This window comes from Panthera leo, chromosome B1 (assembly GCF_018350215.1).
Source record: "Panthera leo isolate Ple1 chromosome B1, P.leo_Ple1_pat1.1, whole genome shotgun sequence".
NCBI classification, from domain to species: Eukaryota; Metazoa; Chordata; class Mammalia; order Carnivora; family Felidae; genus Panthera; species Panthera leo.
This window is the reverse complement of record NC_056682.1, coordinates 108,417,425-108,435,995: the sequence shown is the minus strand read 5'-3', so window position 1 is coordinate 108,435,995 and position 18,571 is coordinate 108,417,425. Positions and strand designations below refer to the sequence as shown.

Below are 18,571 nucleotides of genomic sequence, written 5' to 3'. Positions count from 1 at the left end.
ATTTATTTTTGAGACAGAGGGAGACAGAACATGAGTTGGGGAGGGGCATAGAGAGGAGACACAGAATCTGAAACAGGCTCCGGGCTCTGAGCTGTCAGCACAGAGCCTGATGCAGGGCTCGAGCTCCCGGACCATGAGATCATGACCTGAGCCGAAGCCGGATGCTTAACCGACTGAGCCACCCAGGCGCCCCTGATTTCTGTTTTAAAATCACTCTTAAACTCACTTTTAAAATAGAAATTGAAATTGGGGTTTCACTGTTCATTAAAAGTATACTATTAATTTCCATGTCATTTTTCCATATTATAGAATCAACATCATTAAACCCAATAATAGTAACTTCTAGGCCACTAAAGACCCAGAATTAGACTAGTTCTAAAATCAAACAATTGTTCCTGATCTTTACTGGTTTAGATATGTATGTAGATAGAAATGGAAGTAGACTCAAAACTCTAATGAAGACTTTCTACTGCAATAAAGTAATTGTTGGGGAATCTGGGTGGCTCTGTTGGTTGACCATCCCACTCTTGAATTTGGCTCAGGTTATAATCCCCAGGTCGTGGGATGGAGCCCCACATCAGGCTCTATGCTGAGTGTGGAGCCTGCTTAAGATTCTCTCTTTCTGTCCTCAGCACCTCTACCCCGCTCATGTTCTCTCTCTCTCTCTCTCTCTCTCTCTCAAATAAATAAATTAATTAATAAATTAAAAAGGAAACTTAGTGTTTGCATGGAAACTGATTGCTTTTAGCCAAAAAACTCTTATATACTTACCTTTTTGTAATATTTCTTATCTCTATATTAACTCTAAAAACACCATAGCATTTTGGTATTGTATTTTTGTAGATCAAAGATGAGGACAAAGTAAAATCTAGATTGATTGCTCTTGGACACAGCAACAAAAATTTTGAATATGATTACAGATATGATGTACAATCCATCAGGGATTGCAGTTGGAATTTAAAAATATTTAATTTTTTAATTTTTTTAAATGTTTATTTATTTTTGACAGAGGGAGAGAGACAGAGCATGAGTGGGGGAAGAGCAGAGAGAGAGGCAGACACAGAATCCGAAGCAGCCTCCAGGCTGCTGTTCTAGCAGGGCTTGAACTCACAGACTGCAAGATCATGAACTGAGCTGACGTCGGATGCTCAACCAACTGAGCCACCCAGGCGCCCCAAAATATTTATTTTTTTACTGTTTACTTATTTTTGAGAGAGAGAGAGACAGAACATGAATGGGGGAGGGCAGAGAGAGAGGGAGACACAGAATCAAAAGCAGGTTCCATGCTCTGAGCCATCAGCACAGAGCACAGTGGGGCTCAAACTCACGAACTGGGAGATCATTACCTGAGCTGAAGTCGGACACCCAACCGACTGAGCCACCCAGGCACCCCTGGAATTTAAAAATATTAAACGAAGGAGAGGGGCACCTGGGTGGCTCAGTCAGTTAAGCCTCCGACTTTGGCTCATGGTCTTGTGGTTTGTGGGTTTGAGCCTGTATTGGGCTCTATGCTGACAGCTCAGAGCCTGAAGCCTGCTTCAGATTCTGTGTCTCCCTCTCTCTGTCCCTCCCCCTACTTGCACTCTGTCTCTCCCTCTCTCTTAAAAAATAAATACATATTTTAAAAAATTAAAAAGAAATAAATGCAGGAGAATTTGTATATTCTTGATCTAAATTGTGGAGATTACTAATGTAAGTCATGAAAAGGGAATTAATAATTTTCTACCATAAATAATATTTGTACTTGCTCCTCAATCTAATATCTGCATATAAGTATTTTAAGAATTCATTTTTATTACTTATTTTCTAGATCTTTAATATTTCAGAGAAATTAACATATAATAATTAAGTACTTTATTAACTTAATTAGAAGAGCAACAGTAATTTAATGTTAGAAATAGTAACATTAAAGCAAATATAACATGTTAAGTGAATCAGAAAAATAATATCCACAGGCAGTATGTAGAAAGCAAGTCAAGTGCTGCATGGCTAATTTTTGTATGGATGCTAACTGATTCTTTTTTTAAGGGTTAATGTTTCTTGGTGTGCTTACTTGGGTTGTTTAAACTATTTTGAAAATAGAAGTGGATTTGCAGTAACCATTCTAATATCATATCTTTGCAACCTGGTTAGAATGTTAGCCATGCAATAGAGTTTATATACAGCAGAATCATCGTGCCTAAGACTTAATATGTCATTGGATAACTATAAATGTCTGAAGAGGATACCTTTTGTGTTAAAAATAATAGGACATTAACTTGTTCCAGAATTAAAAAAACAAACAAGCAAACAATACTCTGGCAAAGTACTGCCAGAGTAAGTTACAAGTTAAAGATATCAGGTTCACTGAATGCCCCTTTTACATTGGAAAAAAAAAAAACAAAAACAAAAACAAAAACAACAACACAGCATTCCCTTTCTATGTGTTATATTAGAATACTGAAATTAATTCTGTGAGAAAAATCTCATTAAAATTATTAGAGATACTCCTCACTATGGTTGAAGGTGGGGAGGAGAGTGGGAGAGCTTGGTTCATTTCCTTCATATCCCTAAGTTATATAAAATAATACCTAAAAAGTATATGGTGCTTACTACGTGCAAGGCACATATCTAAGCCTTTTACATATCTGAAAAGATTAAATCCTTTAACAGATAATTCTTATGGGGTAAGTACAGTTATTGTCTCTTTTCACAGATGAAGAGACGGGTATATAGTTAAGTAACTTGTCCAAGTCCCACATCTAGTCAATGGCAGAACAGAATTTAAAACCCAGGCCATTTGATTCCCAAATCTGATACATGATATACCTGACAGCTTCACTCAAATATTTTAATATATAGTTTCAAATCCATCATTTTTATTTCCTTTTGCTTTTTTAAAAACAAAAGACAAAAACGTCTGTCTGTACAAAAAGTGGAAAATATATGTAAGCAGTATCTTGCTAACTTAAAGGTTTTTTTTCTTTTTTTCTTTTAAATTGGAATGCCAGAAGATAAATTATTTTTGGAATCTTATAAGAAAACTTTCAAAACGATGAATTATAGTATTTGAAAGAATATTACTGATGCCTGCAGATTTATCTTTGAAGGCAGTATCACTCCTATCATATTTCCAGTCCATTTTTTCCCTGTGGAGTGTATTCAAAGGTTTTTACTCTAAAGGTCAGAAAAGAGAAAGGTTATTTTAAAGAAGATTCTTCACATAGCTAATTTAGATACAAATTTATATTAAATCCCCCAAATGTTAGTTGGTACAACATTCTTACTTGAGATTCATGTGGAATCATTAGAACAGGCTTGGAGTATCTATGTCTGTGAGTGATTTTTACACTGGCCAACTTCTCTCTCTTAAAGTTTCCCCTCCCAAATAGGAAGTGTCCTCTTGGCAGAACTTAATTACAGAGTTTCTAGAATATAACATAGTATCAGTCGTTGATGACCATATAATTGCAATGGTTGTCATGTAGAACTTCTTTATAATCACCACAAAATAATATACATTTGATCCCAATAAGTATGCATTTATCTCATGTCACTACTGTAATTAAGAAATAAAACAGTGTAAGTAGTGTGCTTCAGGATAATTATAGTTTCTCAGGACTGAAATTGTTATGAAAAACCAGGCTGCTGGCTGAATGCCTAAAAAAGTATAATAATGTCCTAGAAATATACCACCTGCCCTCTAGCATTATTATTTTAAGATGGAACTTTAAAGCACCTGTAAGTGTCTAAAATCTGACAAAATTTTAAATAAAAATACTACTTGGAGAGTACTGTAAAGATTATTTTTATATCATGGACAAATGTATATTATCATTTTATTAGGGTAGTAACTCAATGCCTTTGAAAGATTTTTGTCACAGTGTAATTCTAAGTCATTTATTTAGAATTTCCTTAGGAGAAAAAGCCTTGTTTTCCAAATGGAAGTATCAAACTTAATGCGGAGCAAATGCAAAATCTGCCTTTAGTGGGAAGCGACATCTGGAGATGTGTGGTTCTAAGCTGAGGCATGCTTCTGCATTAAAATTTTTTTGTTTTATTTTATTTTTGAGAGAGAGAAAGACACAGAATCTGAAGCAGGTTCCAGGCTCTGAGCTGTCAGCACAGAGCCCAATGCAGGGCTTGAACTAATGAACTGTGAAATCATGACCTGAGACAAAGTTGGATGCTTAACCCACTGAGCCACCTAGGTGCCCCAATGTTTCTTCATTTAAATGTTCCTTTGCTGGGAATAGAAGGGGCAACCTGGCCAGGATGGTTGCAATCACTGTTGTATGGGGCATCATGTTTACCTGCCTTACAGGTTACAAACAAATTAATGCTGGTATATGGTCAATTGACTGCACTTTATGAAAAATTCTGCAAGTGCAGCTTAACTGCATATCTGACCTGCTAAACCACCTATTGTGCAGACAGAACATTTTAGATTTAGTATTTCTGGACAAGTGTCTTGTTCAAAAAACAAAACCTATTCAGAGGGTGTAGTGAGAATAAGATAAATTAAGAATAGATGTGGTTTGAAGCATAAATAAGGGAAGTCAAAGAATATGCAGTATGAAATAGCAAATAATTAATTTTTCACAGACTTGCAATATATTGCTACTATTTTTTACATGACCGTATCTGTTCTTCTGCTTATCCTGTCCTTTTATTTATTTATTTTGATTGTTATTTCCTTACTTATATAGTAAGAATGCTCTTGCTCAGTACTCCCTAAGGCATCATCTAGAAAAGGTATGACTGTGCTATACGTTTGTTATGCTGCAGATGTTTATAGATACAACTCACTGTACCTCACAATATTGCTGCTCAGAGATATACATCGATTCAGGCAAGCAGAGTTTCATCCCTCATGTCACAAAGACAAGCAAGGGCATCATGTTCAATGAGTGAGTTTAAGAATAAGATATCAAGTGCTAATGTCTGAGGCCAACTGCAGCAGGCTGTCCAGGGCGCCCCTGAGGTCTGGGTGCCCTGGCTTCTGTCATCAAGCCTGCCTCTCTGTTGCCTTCGACACTTCTACATACATCCCTCCCTCAACTCTCAACATGCTTAACTCCCTTAAAGCCAACATGAAACAAGTCTAATTTCTTCCTTTTATCTGGTGTAAAACAGAACTAAAAAAAACACAAAAAACAAAAAACAAAAACAAAAACACTGGAAGGCACTCTCAAAGTCTAACTATTCATTAGAAACATAAAACGGTTTTTCTGAATGCTAGATGCAATATGCAGGCACCAAAATTTGAGAAGATCATTACCTGTGAAATAAATCCATTTAATGATATAACTCTAGTCCAAGAAAAAGGGAGGATTTAAATATAGTAATGTATAAATCTTGATAATAAGGAATTGGAGAAAAATAATTGAACTCTACGCATAATCCTTACATATGGTCAAAGTACTGTCACGGTGACCAATGGAAAAGTATTCTATAAATGTGGGCAAGTGGTTATCCTACTGTTTAGTTGCAAATTATATAATTTATTGTCTGGTATAGCATTTTACTTTGCATCTTATGAAGTCACTAACATCCAAAATAACAGAGAAGAACAAAATAAAAACACAAAGGCCTAATTTTATTCATAAAATGAAGCAACACCCTCTTCTAAATTGAGTTAAAATATTTTCACACTTCCAATACCAGAGTAGCTTCCATTGCTTTTCCTATTTGTATGACAAACAGAATGTCATGTAAATGGTATGGATGGATGCTAATATCCATAGCCAGAATATCAAATATAGTGTCTTCAATTAGAATTTCAAATCCCTTCTTAGAGCATGAATTTTTACATAAAGTGGACACTAAGTATCTACATATTAGTTCTGTATCTTATAGTACCTTTAAAAAGCAAATCATTTACAGAGTAGTCAGATACAAGGTTCATCAGAAAATATACATCATTGTAACAAATACAGAAGGAAACAATAGCTTTGCAGAGCAAGATATATATACCTGATTTTAAGTCAGCTTGTCCTGTGCTCACACTACAGCACAGTACTTTTCAAGATAAGCACTCAATATTAGCAGTTAATTTCTACCTTTGCTTCTGTGGCCCTGCCAGTGTGCCCCTTTTCAGGAAGATTCCATTGTGTTTAAAAATATGCCCATTAGCTTGTTAAATTATTGATTAGGCTTTTAGTTCTCATAAAATGTGAAGATAGATAGAATATAGGGTAAGACGTCCCTGATGGCCCATCTGGTGGGTTTTGGCCTTGTACTCATATTTTCCTATAAAAAGAAATTTGTGTCTTTATTTTATTTTGAATATAGGCTGGAAGCACAAAGGAGATAATCCATGTCAGACTATGAGTGTCAGACATTACCAATCTTAATGTCAATATACTTCTAGATTTAAATACACATGATATAACTGTTGTACAATAATTATAGGCTTCCCAAGTAATACCTTTTTAAGTCCTGGGCAACTAATAACTTAAAAATGTTTACATCTATATTCTCAGATACCAAAAGTAAGGAATATTTGCTCAAACCTAATATATTATTCTGCCACTCAATCTAAAAGACCATCACAAGCTTGGAATTCACTATTGAGATATACCAATTCATTTTTTTGAAAAACGTAACATATACTGAATAATTGGTTAATGGTTGATCTTTTTTTAACACACTATTAACTTTGTTAAATCTTTTTATGTTCTCTTTTGTTGTATTTCTTGATTAGGTACTAAAAAACATCCTACTTTAGAAAGAAGGAAATGAGGACCAAAAAGTTCAAGCGATCTTTGTGAAGTTATATGGGGAATCCCAGCAAAGCCAGTGCTCAAAGTTAGGGCTTGTGAATTCAGAATCAGTGCTCTTTCCCACATAAGGTTCTGCCAGAGACTTTGGCAACAAGCTCATCTAATTTCCTTCTGTTTCCTGCTCTCTCTTTTTATCATTTTAATTACCTGGTAGATTTTATTTGTAACAATTTTAGGATAAAACTAACATTTCATTGTATACTTTTCCTAGTATTGGCCCAACATAAAATTTCACTTACATATTTTAATATTATTTTTAGAAATGGATGAAATAAAAGTCGATATTTCAATACCTACATCTCTACACAGATGTACATTTCAACTGTTTATTGACTCTGAACATTTTAAGATAATATATACTGAAAAGAGAAATTATTATTTCATTTGGGAAGATTAAGAGGTTTCTTAACGGAAATGTGTCATAGAACTAGAAAGTAAATCCAATCTTCAAATTTTTAAATTTATTTTTGAGAGAGAGAAAGAGAGAGAGAGAGCATAAGTGGGGGAGGGCAGAGAGAGAGGGAGACCCAGAATCCAAAGCAGGCTTCAGGCTCTGAGCTGTCAGCACCGAGCCCTATGCGGGGCTCGAACTCACAAACAGTGAGATCATGACCTGAACTGAAGTCAGATACTTAACCTACTGAGCCACTCAGGCACCCCATCCAATCTTCAAATCTTAAAGGAATGTGTTTGATTTTAGCAAACCTTTCAAGATGTACTCCTCTAGGAATTATTATCAGAAGGAGAAAGAAAAAGAGTAGAAGAAGAAGTAAAAATGGAAGGAAGGAAGAAAGGCAGGCAGGAAGGAAGGCAGGAAGGCAGGATGGAAGAGAGGGAGAGTGGAAAGAAGAAAGAGAAGCTCCAAAATCCAACATGTCTTGCCATCTGTAGGTCAGACAGACGGAAAAAAGTAGGCCACTAAGAGTGATTTAGTTCGTGTCTTTAAATATCAGATTAAACTGTAACTATTGATCCTCCTACTCAGGCTACTTCCCTAAGTAAAGGATGCTCTTTCCATGTGACTTTCAGTGTGGTTTCATGTAAAATGTGCATCCCCACAAACATTTATAATTAATTACTATTCTTTCAGTTGATGTTTTAACATTCCATACCCTTTTCTATTAAAAGGAAGACTTTCTTGGGTGTGTGAAAAAAATTAAAACTTTGTTTTTAATTTGGAGAAGGTTTAATGAAGGAAATAATACCAATCAAACAGTTTAAAAATTAAAAGAGATAGTAATTAAAATATTATCCTGGGGACTTACTGCTGAAGTCAGAAAATATAGAAAGTGATTTTGGGTTGCTGGTCTAATTCACATCGGTTCGGTCTGCACACAGTGGGGTAGCGCAAACGTGAATCTAGATCCAGAATGCCTGGATCTAGATCCACTGTCTCTGCCTCATTGTACCAGTTAACATCTCTGAATCTCAGACTTTTCTATTGTTGAGGAAAACAATAACTTAGTTTATAAGTCTATTTGATGCTGGATGAGTTGGGGTATGCTAAAATATTTTTTAAAATTAAAAGCGTTCTATGAAAGTTATCATCGTTATGCATATTCAATTAAAGTAACTTATAGAATAGTTGACATGTCAAATATAATTTTAAATAATTTGATTTATATCTGAGATAATGATATATTTTATAAATAAAATTATTGTTCTTTGTTCTGCTGGAATCAACTGTGTATATACCATGTTTATGATAATTAACGTGATTTCCAGTTAAACCAGAAAATGTTGGATACATGTATGCCAGAATAAAAAGCACTAAGTTTGATACCTAATACATGAAGCTCTTTTGTAGTCTTCATGTTATTTTTTTAATAAATACAAGTTTTATCCTCCAGAATTACCTCTGACAGCTGCAGTTAAAAATCAATATAGGAGGAGATTGTTAAATGGGATCCTTTGTTTCATTTCAAAAAGTGCAATGAATAGATTTTAGAAATAGACACTACTCAAGGGTAATAGTGTGATGAGCTGATGTTTCTCTACTTTATTCCTATGCACCCCAAGTCAGAGAGCATTTCCAGCCCTCTCCCCATTTCGTTGCCTTCCAGGGCACTCAATGCCTGACATATTATGTATTTGTTTGGCGCTTTCCTCACTTCCATGTTAGAATGCAAGCTCCTTGAGCCCAGCCCCTCTACTGCTGCTGCATCCTCAGTGTTTCATAGGATGCCTGGCACATCCTGGGTGCACAACAAATATTTATTAAATAAAAAAATGAGTCCATGGTAACATAAACTTCTTTTGCTAATAGAAAATGTGGAATAACTTAATTGGCTTCTAATTATTCCCCATATTCTAAAGACGTGAGGGGAAAAACAAAACACTATCCTAAAACCCCTGAAAACAGCTGGCATTTAACTGGACACGATGAATTGTTAAATTACATTTTTTTGTGTGTTTTCCATTTCCATTATCAGACTAAATGCAACAGAAGTTCCATTCTGCATCTGATTATTTGCCAGTGTCCCAGTTTTTCAGTCATAATATTTGCTTAGTGAATTATTAACAAATCAGAACTGTTTTGATTCAAGACCGACTAGAGTGTAAACACTGATCTTTCTGAATAAAGAAGTTGGGCAGTGACTTCACCAAAGCAGCAGTAAATAGGGCAGCTGTTCTAACAGAGAACAGAAGGCTCCTGCTATATTTCAGTGAGCAGGGGCTTTATTCTCCATTTTTCTTGTACATTAATACAGGCCTAAGTCATTAAAAGGCAACACATGCTCACATCCGTATCGTCATTGCATATATTTGTTTTGTTTTCCTTTTAGTAGTCAAGTCAGACTGAGGTTTTAGATGTCGCAGTAATTGCCCTTTAGAATACCCTGACTTTGAGACGAGATTCGCCATTGTTACAGAGAGAGAAAAACAACCAAAACGGCTTCCCATCCAAGTGACTTAGCATTACTCTCTTTTCAAGAGATCAAATCTCTTTTCCAAACATGTTGCAGTGATGCCACATAAAAGTCACTGAAGTGCAAAATCATAACCCCAGGAATAATCATGGGCATGCCAATGGGTAGGTAAAACATGTCCATTAGTCATCAGTATAAGCTGCACTAATAGCCTCAGAGTTCGACAGTTTTCAGTGAAAAAAGAAAAAAAAGTCATCTCCATTTATTCAAACAATCAACCAACTGACAAATATTTATTAAATGCCTACTAAGTGCCTGTCAGTCTATTAGGAGGTAGAGATATAATCATGAATAAATTATGCATAATTTTACCTAAAGGTATTTAGGGTAAAATGGGGGATGTAGAAAAGAAAATAGCAGATTATGATATAATGTGATCTGGAAATTCTGTGATCTATATATCACACGGATGCAGGGGGTTGGGAACTGATCTAAGACTTGTGGAAGTCTTCCTGAAAAAAGAGACCTTGGAGCTGAGATCTGAAGGATGACAAGTTATAGACACTTCAGGTGAGAAAATAGGTTGGAGTAGTGGTGGGTGACATGGAGCTGAGGTCATGGGGCTCAGATGGAAGGAACTGTGTATGTGAAAGGTGTTTGATGAGAAGGCGCATTGAGGCATAGTCAGATATGCATTTTAGGAACTATCCTGACTGTCTTATGAAAAAGGATTTAAATTAGGGATTATGAGGCTTTTATAGGTATATGATTACATAATGATGGCTATGGGAAAGGAGATAAAATAGATTCAAACAATTTTAAGATGATGAAACCCAAGGAATGATATCAGCCACATGGCTGAATAAGAGGTCCCTCATTCTTGTCCTCTGCCCCAACAACAATTTGGCATATACCCATGGACAAAGTCATGTTGAAGGAGCTGTAGGATCCAGCATCATATGTCAAGGAACATGGAAGGAGGCTCTCCCAGTTATGCATTGGATAATAGAAATACAGACCTTCGTCCCAGCTGTGGGCCCTGTAGTGCCCTGTAAACTGGCTTCAACCCTTCATCCCTTCCTGGATGAGGTCCAGGATCCCTTGGAGCACACTCTTGTAGACAATCACCTATAGACAAGAGAGCCTTGGGGAAATACCAGGCTCCTGGTGGAGAGGTTCTAGCACCTCACGATTAGAGCAAAAAAAAAAAAAAAAAAAAAAAAAAAATACAAGTTTGGATGAGTTGGAGAGGCTAAGGGAAATAGTTTTATTTTACCCACATCATCTGTCCCCCCAAATGGCACAGTTCAGAGCCAAAAGAGATTTTCCCTGCCCAGGATTTCTCCTGAGGGGGAATGTGAGATGGTGTGAGCCAGCACCGGGCTTCCACAGCGGTACAGAATGCTGCCAAAGAGGCCCATTTCCCTCACACCTTATCCAGAGTACTGAGTTGTGAGCTGCATGACTGTAAGGTGGGAAAAGGTTGGAAGAGTGGCAAATAAGACTCTTGGAGCGCATTAAAGGGACATGGATCCTACTAAACGCTTCTCAGACTCCATCAAGGAGCCTATCCAGAAGCCTTTGAGCACACCTGACCACAGATCCTCTCAGATAGCTACCCCAGTGCTCTGCACCCTTCGCTCATACACTCTTCCACTCTGTGGCTGGCTCTCAGTGTATGCTCCCAAGGGTAGCAAGAGCAAGCATTAAAAGATAGCTAGTAGGCATGTGCAGAAAACTGGCCAGAATCTGTAGGCCACAGAGAAACCACAAATGTGAGCTTTAGCTCCACCCTTGGGAAAACAAAAGGAAGGCTGTCACCCCAGCCTGGTGTGTTGCAGGATCAAGAGAAGGCATACAAGTTTAAGAATTCAGCCAAAGGGAGAGCAAGAAGCCTGAAGTAAGTGTGTTCATAGAAACACTGGGGGGTGGGGGTGGGGGGTGGGGGTGGAAGCCTCAGAATCCCTACCAGTACTGAAAGAAGGCACTCTCCCAAAGTCAATTAGTAAAGACTGCAAGATGTGGTTACCACTTCAAATGCATCCACAGAGATGCAAGACTTCAAGGAACATAAAATCAGTCAATCAATCAATCAAGGAAACATGACACCACCAAAGGATTATAATAATCCTCCGGTAGCTGCCCTTAAAATATGAATATTGTGAAATATTATTTATCCACAAGAAAGAAGGAAATCCTGCCATTTGCAACAATATGGATGGACTTTGTGGGCATTCTGCTAAGTGAAATAAGTCAGACAAATACTGTATGTTATTATATATATGGGTAATATAAATTTTTTTAATGTTTTATTTTATTTTTGAGAGGGAGAGAGAGACAGAATATGAGCAAGGGAGGGGCAGAGAGAGAGGGAGACACAAAATGTGAAGCAGGCTCCAGGCTCCTAGCTGTCAGCACAGAACCTGATGTGGGGCTCGAACCCACGAACCGTGAGATCTTGACCTGAGCCGACTGAGCCACCCAGGTGCCCCATATATGTATAATCTAAAAAAGTCAAAATCATAATAACAGAGAGTAGAATGGTGGGTAACAAGGGCTGGAAGGTGGGGGAAATGGGGAGGTGTTGGTCAAAGGATACAAATTTCCACTTATAAGAGAAGTAAGTTCTGGGATCTAATGTATAGCATGGTGATATAGATAACAATCTTGTATTATATATTTGCAAGTTGCTAAAAGAGAAAATCCTAATTGTTCTCCCCATAAAAGAAGAAATGGTAATTATGTGAGGTGATGGAGTTATTAGCTAACCCTACTGTGGTAATCATCTTGTGAAGTATGTGTATCAAATCATCACGTTGTACATCTTAAACTCAAACAATATTATATATTAATTAGAGCTCAAGAAAGATGGGGAAAAGGTAATAAATCTCTAATGACCTATGTCTCATTGCATGTGAGGGGTGAAAAAAAGAATGGATCAAATATTTTATTCTGTTCTGGCTTAGATAACTGGATGGATACTGAAGTAATTTTAACAACATAGAAATAATGAAGGAATGATAAAGCAATATATTAAGAGAAATAAAAACTTTAAAAGGGTGGCTATAGAGAACCAGACAGAAAGTTAAAAAGGGAAGCATAGACGCTTGCCGTGGCTGCTCTGAGAGTCTTAGTAAGCCCACAGAAATTTACAGAGACTTCAATCTGTATGATTTTCTTCAGCATTGCACCAGTTAGAGGCCAGCTGTACATTTGCAGGCACAAAACAGTTGAATTCTTGTAGAAATTGGGGATTTGCTAAATTAATGAAATGGAAGAAAAGTAGGACAAGGGATTTCTTAGTAATGCTTGGAAGATAGAGACAGAAATTAGCCCCCATGTGCTTTCTGAAATTAGTAACATTTTCAATCTTTTAATGTATATTTTTATATTTTAAATAACTCATTTTATGGCTACAAGTTAGCCACATTAAAAAAATACTTTTACAGGGTAGGATCCCTGAAATGGCAGGAAAATGAGCTCCTAGGCTAGAATTCAAGTTAAAACTGTGTAGAAGGATTTTAAGCTTTCTTCTAGGTCTAGCTAGGCTTTCCATAGCAGGACTCATAAATTTCTCGTGAGTCAAGATGACACCAGAGAAAACATCTTGGCTTTAGTTATTTTGCACTTAATTACAAAGAGGAATTTCCTTGAGGTAAGGGATTCCAAAGAGCAGGAACCTTTAGGATGTGTGGCTTCAGTGCAAGTTGAAAGAGTTGGTGAAAGAGGTTGAATAGAGCTTGGACCTCCCACACCCATCTTCTGTGCTATTGGATGTAGGTGCCAACCATCACTGCTGTGACTCCAAATGAACATACAAGGGCTCCTGAGAGGGGTAGCATTTGAATGCCTGCCATGTTGAGACCATCCTTGATGAGCGGGTATTATTTAAAAATGGTCTTGGATATGTTTTCACTCTTATGTGGATCCTGAGAAACTTAACAGAAGACCATGGGGGAGGGGAAGGAAAAAAAAACAACAAAAAGGTTAGAGAGGGAGGGAGCCAAAACATAAGAGACTCTTAAAAACTGAGAACAAACTGAGGGTTGATGGGGGGTGGGAGGGAGGGGAGGGTGGGTGATGGGTATCCAGGAGGGCACCTGTGGGAATGAGCACTGGGTGTTGTATGGAAACCAATTTGACAATAAATTTCATATTTTAAAAAATGGTCTTAGATTGGTTAAAAATGCATATTGTAAACTCCAGAGCCATCACTAAAATTTTTTTAGGAAGTATAATTGATATGCTAAAAGGTGAAGTGAAGTGGAGTCATCTAAAGTGCTCAGTTAAGGGGCACCTGGGTGGCTCAGTCGGTTAAGTGTCCCATTCTTGATTTCAGCTCAGGTTGTGATCTCACCGTTTGAGTTTCAGCTTTGCATCAGGCTCTATGCTGATGGCGTGGAGCCTGCTTGGGATTCTGTCTCCCTCTCTCTCTGCCCCTCCCCTGCTTGCTCTCTATCTCTCTTTCAAACTAAATAAAAATAAGTTTAGAAAAAGTGCTCAGTTAAAATTAGTAACGACATGAACAGAAAAGGGAGCAAAGAGAAAATGCAACATATATAAAAGTTAAAACATAGTAGATATTAATCCAACTATATCAAAATCCCATTAATTTTAAATGGTCTAAGTACATCAGTTAAATATATAGAGATTGTCAGAATTGATTTAAAAAAAACATGCAACTGTGTGTTGCCTACAAAAAATTCACTTTATGTATAAAGACTCAATTAGGTTAAAGGAAAAATATGGAGAAAGATATACCACGCTAACACAAAGCAAATGAAATCAGAATACCTAAATTAACTTCAGAAAGGCAGGCTTCAGAATAAGAAAGATTATCATGGGTAAATAGTATATACACCGCCAAAAGCAGACACCAGACTTTGCACACTCACACATATACTCATGTACATACACATACATGCATGTACACTCATACACTCACACACATTCACTTGCACATCCATTCATAACACATGTGTGCACATACACACCAACTCCAAGATACTGGGCAGAGAAGCCAACATAACACTGGAGGAAGAAAAGAATTTTGATTTGGGTTTAAAATCACAATGTTTAACTTAAAATATCTATAATATTCTTATAACTGAACGTGGCTATAGAGCTATGGATTCTGGCCAAGATATTCTTATGGAACCCTCTACCTTGCAGGAAGCAGAGTTCACTGTAGCACAGGTGAGTGTTCTCATAAATTTCTATATTCAAATGTTTCCCAAGAATAGTTCTCTAATGGATCTAATGTACATTTTAAAAATATTTTATCTAAATACTTTAACAGAGGAAATGATTGTTACACTTGTTTTAACATAGGTTAAATCAATATCACTTGTATTATTGACTTGAATTAGCTTATAGAGATATTTTTTCCTCATATGAAAGTATGAAAGTATTATTGACTTGAATTAGCTTATAGAGATATTTTTTCCTCATATGAAAGTATGTGTGGGTTTGTTGTGTTGTGCTTTTTGTTTTTGTTTTTGGTTTTTTTGCCTTCATTTCCTTTTAGTAAAGAAGTCATATAAAGGATATGAATGGTTCTCCAGCTTATGCTAACCAAAGAATATTAAAATAAATCCTCTATTGAAACATCACAATTGACAAATAATATAAAAGTACATATTTTAAAATAGAGGTGCTGAAATTTTGATTAAAGTGAGCCAAGTGGCTAAAATGGGTTTGGTTGGGGGGCCAACACTAATGTGTGATAGTAACTTTACAGTAGTTTTGCAATGTATGTATACAATCTAAGAAAATAAAATTGTATCTCTCCACTTCACCTTTTCCCCCCCTTCTCTCTTTTTCCTCTTTTGTATTCCCAGTTGTATAGAGATTTAACTATGGGTTTTGCTGGCCTCAGTACTTTTGTTATACTAGCAAAATGTTCTACAGTTTCCAAATTGTCAAAATCTGATCTGAATGTCAGCAGGCTATATTTTAGCACACATGAATAGCATTGTGAACAAAAATATTCCTGTCAGGTGTCCATTTCCCAGTACCAAAACAGCTCCATCCTTGGTTATCTGTCACAGCAGTTCTTCGAGATTTGAGTGTTTAACACATGTCATATCCTGACAATCTACCATTATAGATTATAGTCTGCTATTATAGACAAAAATGTATAGTCCATTCAATACTGTTGGTTCTCCTAGAACATTTGGATCTGGTAGCTCAACAAACAGCTGCAGTAACACAAAAGGATTGCTGGAAGAGATTTGGGGTTGACAGAGCACTAATTTTAATAATGACAAATTGTCTCAGATTTCAACATTTTTCATATTCATGACCCTTCTGCTCCTGAAACAAAGCAATTTATGTCCCTGAAAATTGTCCCTGTGCTTTAATTTGATACCCTTATAGACATCATGTGTTTTTATTTCAGTACATCTGACATGAGTTGAATGAAGAGAAACATATGTTAGAAAGGTCAAATTTACATTTAAGAGAACAGGGAGTGATGGTGTTAGTACTGACTCCGTGAGTTCACACTCTGTTCTCTACTCTCCAATAGATGGTCATGGTATTTTTCAAAAGATTTCATATAAATCCTTGCTAATACACTTACATTTAAAAAAGGGGGGGGGGTGCCTGGGTGGCTCAGTCGGTTAGGCATCTGACTTCAGCTTGGGTCATGATCTCACGGTCCATGAGTTGGAGCTCCATGTCCGGCTCTGTGCTGACAGCTCAAAGCTTTGAGCCTGCTTCAGATTTTGTGTCTCCCTCTCTCTGCCCCTCCCCTGCTCCCATCTCTGTCTCTCTGTGTCTCTCTCTCTCTCTCTCAAAAGTAAATATTAAAAAAATGGTGAACAATATACTTCCCAAACAAAACATGTCTGCTAGTTGAATTGAAGTCATTCACTGACATTTTTTTCAGGCTTTGAAGAAGAGAAAGTACTTAATAAGTGGCTATATACATGGCTCAGATCACAGTGTCAAAAAATATATACTTCCATAGCTCACTCATTTTGAAGCATGGTTTCATTAACTAGTTGTTTGTATTTTTAAATTTATCATTCATCAAATCACATACATTTACATTAATTAATGAAACTAATAGCAATTCTACTGAGAGTGAGATTAAAGTTCTACAAATACTTTGAAAAGATAAAATGCAGTACAATTTTTTGTTTTTGGCTATACAAATTTATAAATGAAGAGCATAAAGGTACAATTTTGAACTATGTTAGTGCTTGAAGAATTTGAAGAGTTGCTTTCTTTTAAATATTTTAAGCCTCCATTTATTGATTAAAACAGACTTCACACACTCACATATACATCTCTAAATTTCAGTAATGGGATCCATGTGACTCTCTAGCAAATGTATAAAATTATTACAAATAAAATAAAATCATTATTGAGATTTCTAAAAATATTTTTAAACATACATATTAAAATTTAGAAATTCATAAAGGTAGAAGTGAAAGATTGCTTGATCAATATATGGTAGCTTAAAATATTTAAATTAAAGGAAAGGCAACTTTTCAAATTCTGCATTTACTTATGCAATTTGAAAACTGTGCTCATAATAAAATTATTATTATATATAATATTTATGTTTCCATGAGATTGTTGTTTAATAGGGAAATATCAGATGTAAAAAGAGAATATTGGGAAGTTATGGCATTTTTCCTAGTTTTATTGAGTTATATTTACTTGAGATCATTGACTATTATTATGTGGAAACAAAATATAATCCAATAAAAATGTCAACAGAGAAAGTAAGATAAAACTTATCAAAGCAAGCAATGCTAGCTTATTTATTGTAGGGTTATTGGATGAACACAATAGATAGCATTTGCTTTGAGAACAGAGAGAAGTCTTCTGTGTGATGGCATGGGTGTGGTCTAGGAAGAGTTCATGAAATAAGAGCAACTTCAATTAGCCTTTGAATATAAATAAATTTTAACTACCTCAAGAACAAAGTGCTTGGTATTGTTCTACTCTAGGTAGAAAGGAAAGCATGAAAACAAGACACATAAGGTACTTTGGGGAAGAACAAATTTTCTGATTGTGTCCCCTTAAAATTTGTATGTCGAAACCCTAATCCTCAATACCTCAGAATGTGACTGTATTTGGAGATAGAACTTTTAAAGAAGTGACTAAGTTAAAATGAGGCCCTCAGGGTGAGCCCTAGTCCATTTTTAACTGGTGTCATTAAAGAAAAGTAAAGTGATATCAAGGATGTGTGAGCACGGAGGAAAGCCCACGTGAGGAGACAGTGAGACTGCAGCCATCTGCAAGCCTTAGAAGTTTCAGAAGAAACCAAACCTTTCGACACCTTCTAGAACTGTGAGAAAATAAATTTCTGTTGTTTAAGCCACCTAGTCTGTGGTATTTCATTGTGTCAGCCTTAGCGAACTAATGCATTGAGCATGCCGTTTTAGCAAGAGTAGAGGGCTTATGTAAAGAAGCAATGGGATTCATTTTAGGAAAGCTTGAGGACAAATGGAAGAAATCACTGGATCAATCAGTGTTGAGAAAGATATTTATGGGGTGAGAGGTGAAGCAATGGGTGCCATCTGAGGCTGGGGTTTGTTTCACTGTTTTATTGCAGTAAGGAATTCTTTAGATGAATGCAGAAAACACTTTCTGGGAGATGTTTGCCTTATTCCTGCAAATTATTGTCCACTTTGTGTGAAGATTTTACATTGCCAATTCCTGGTGAAGAGAAGTAAATAGTTGTGACAAAAGCAATCAGGTTTTGAACTTGAAATAATGGAATAGGTTGCACTCTATCAAGTATTATCTAATTTGTGAAGTACTAAACTATAAACCTCTTAATTTTTTGTGCTTACAGTTTATGGTTTTGCTCATTACCATATAGATTTTGGTAGAACTAATCACTTTTGATCGGAAAATTAATTTCTCTTAGATACCATCTGCTTCCTCATTCATTAAGAAAATGAGAAACACATGATG

At 36.2% G+C, this 18,571-nt stretch overlaps 1 protein-coding gene across 2 annotated transcripts in view; it reads right to left on the bottom strand.

Moving 5' to 3' along the window:
• LOC122217932 (bifunctional heparan sulfate N-deacetylase/N-sulfotransferase 4-like) overlaps positions 1-18,571 on the bottom strand; it is a 388,528-nt gene that overhangs the window by 39,933 nt on the left and 330,024 nt on the right. The window lies entirely within an intron of this gene.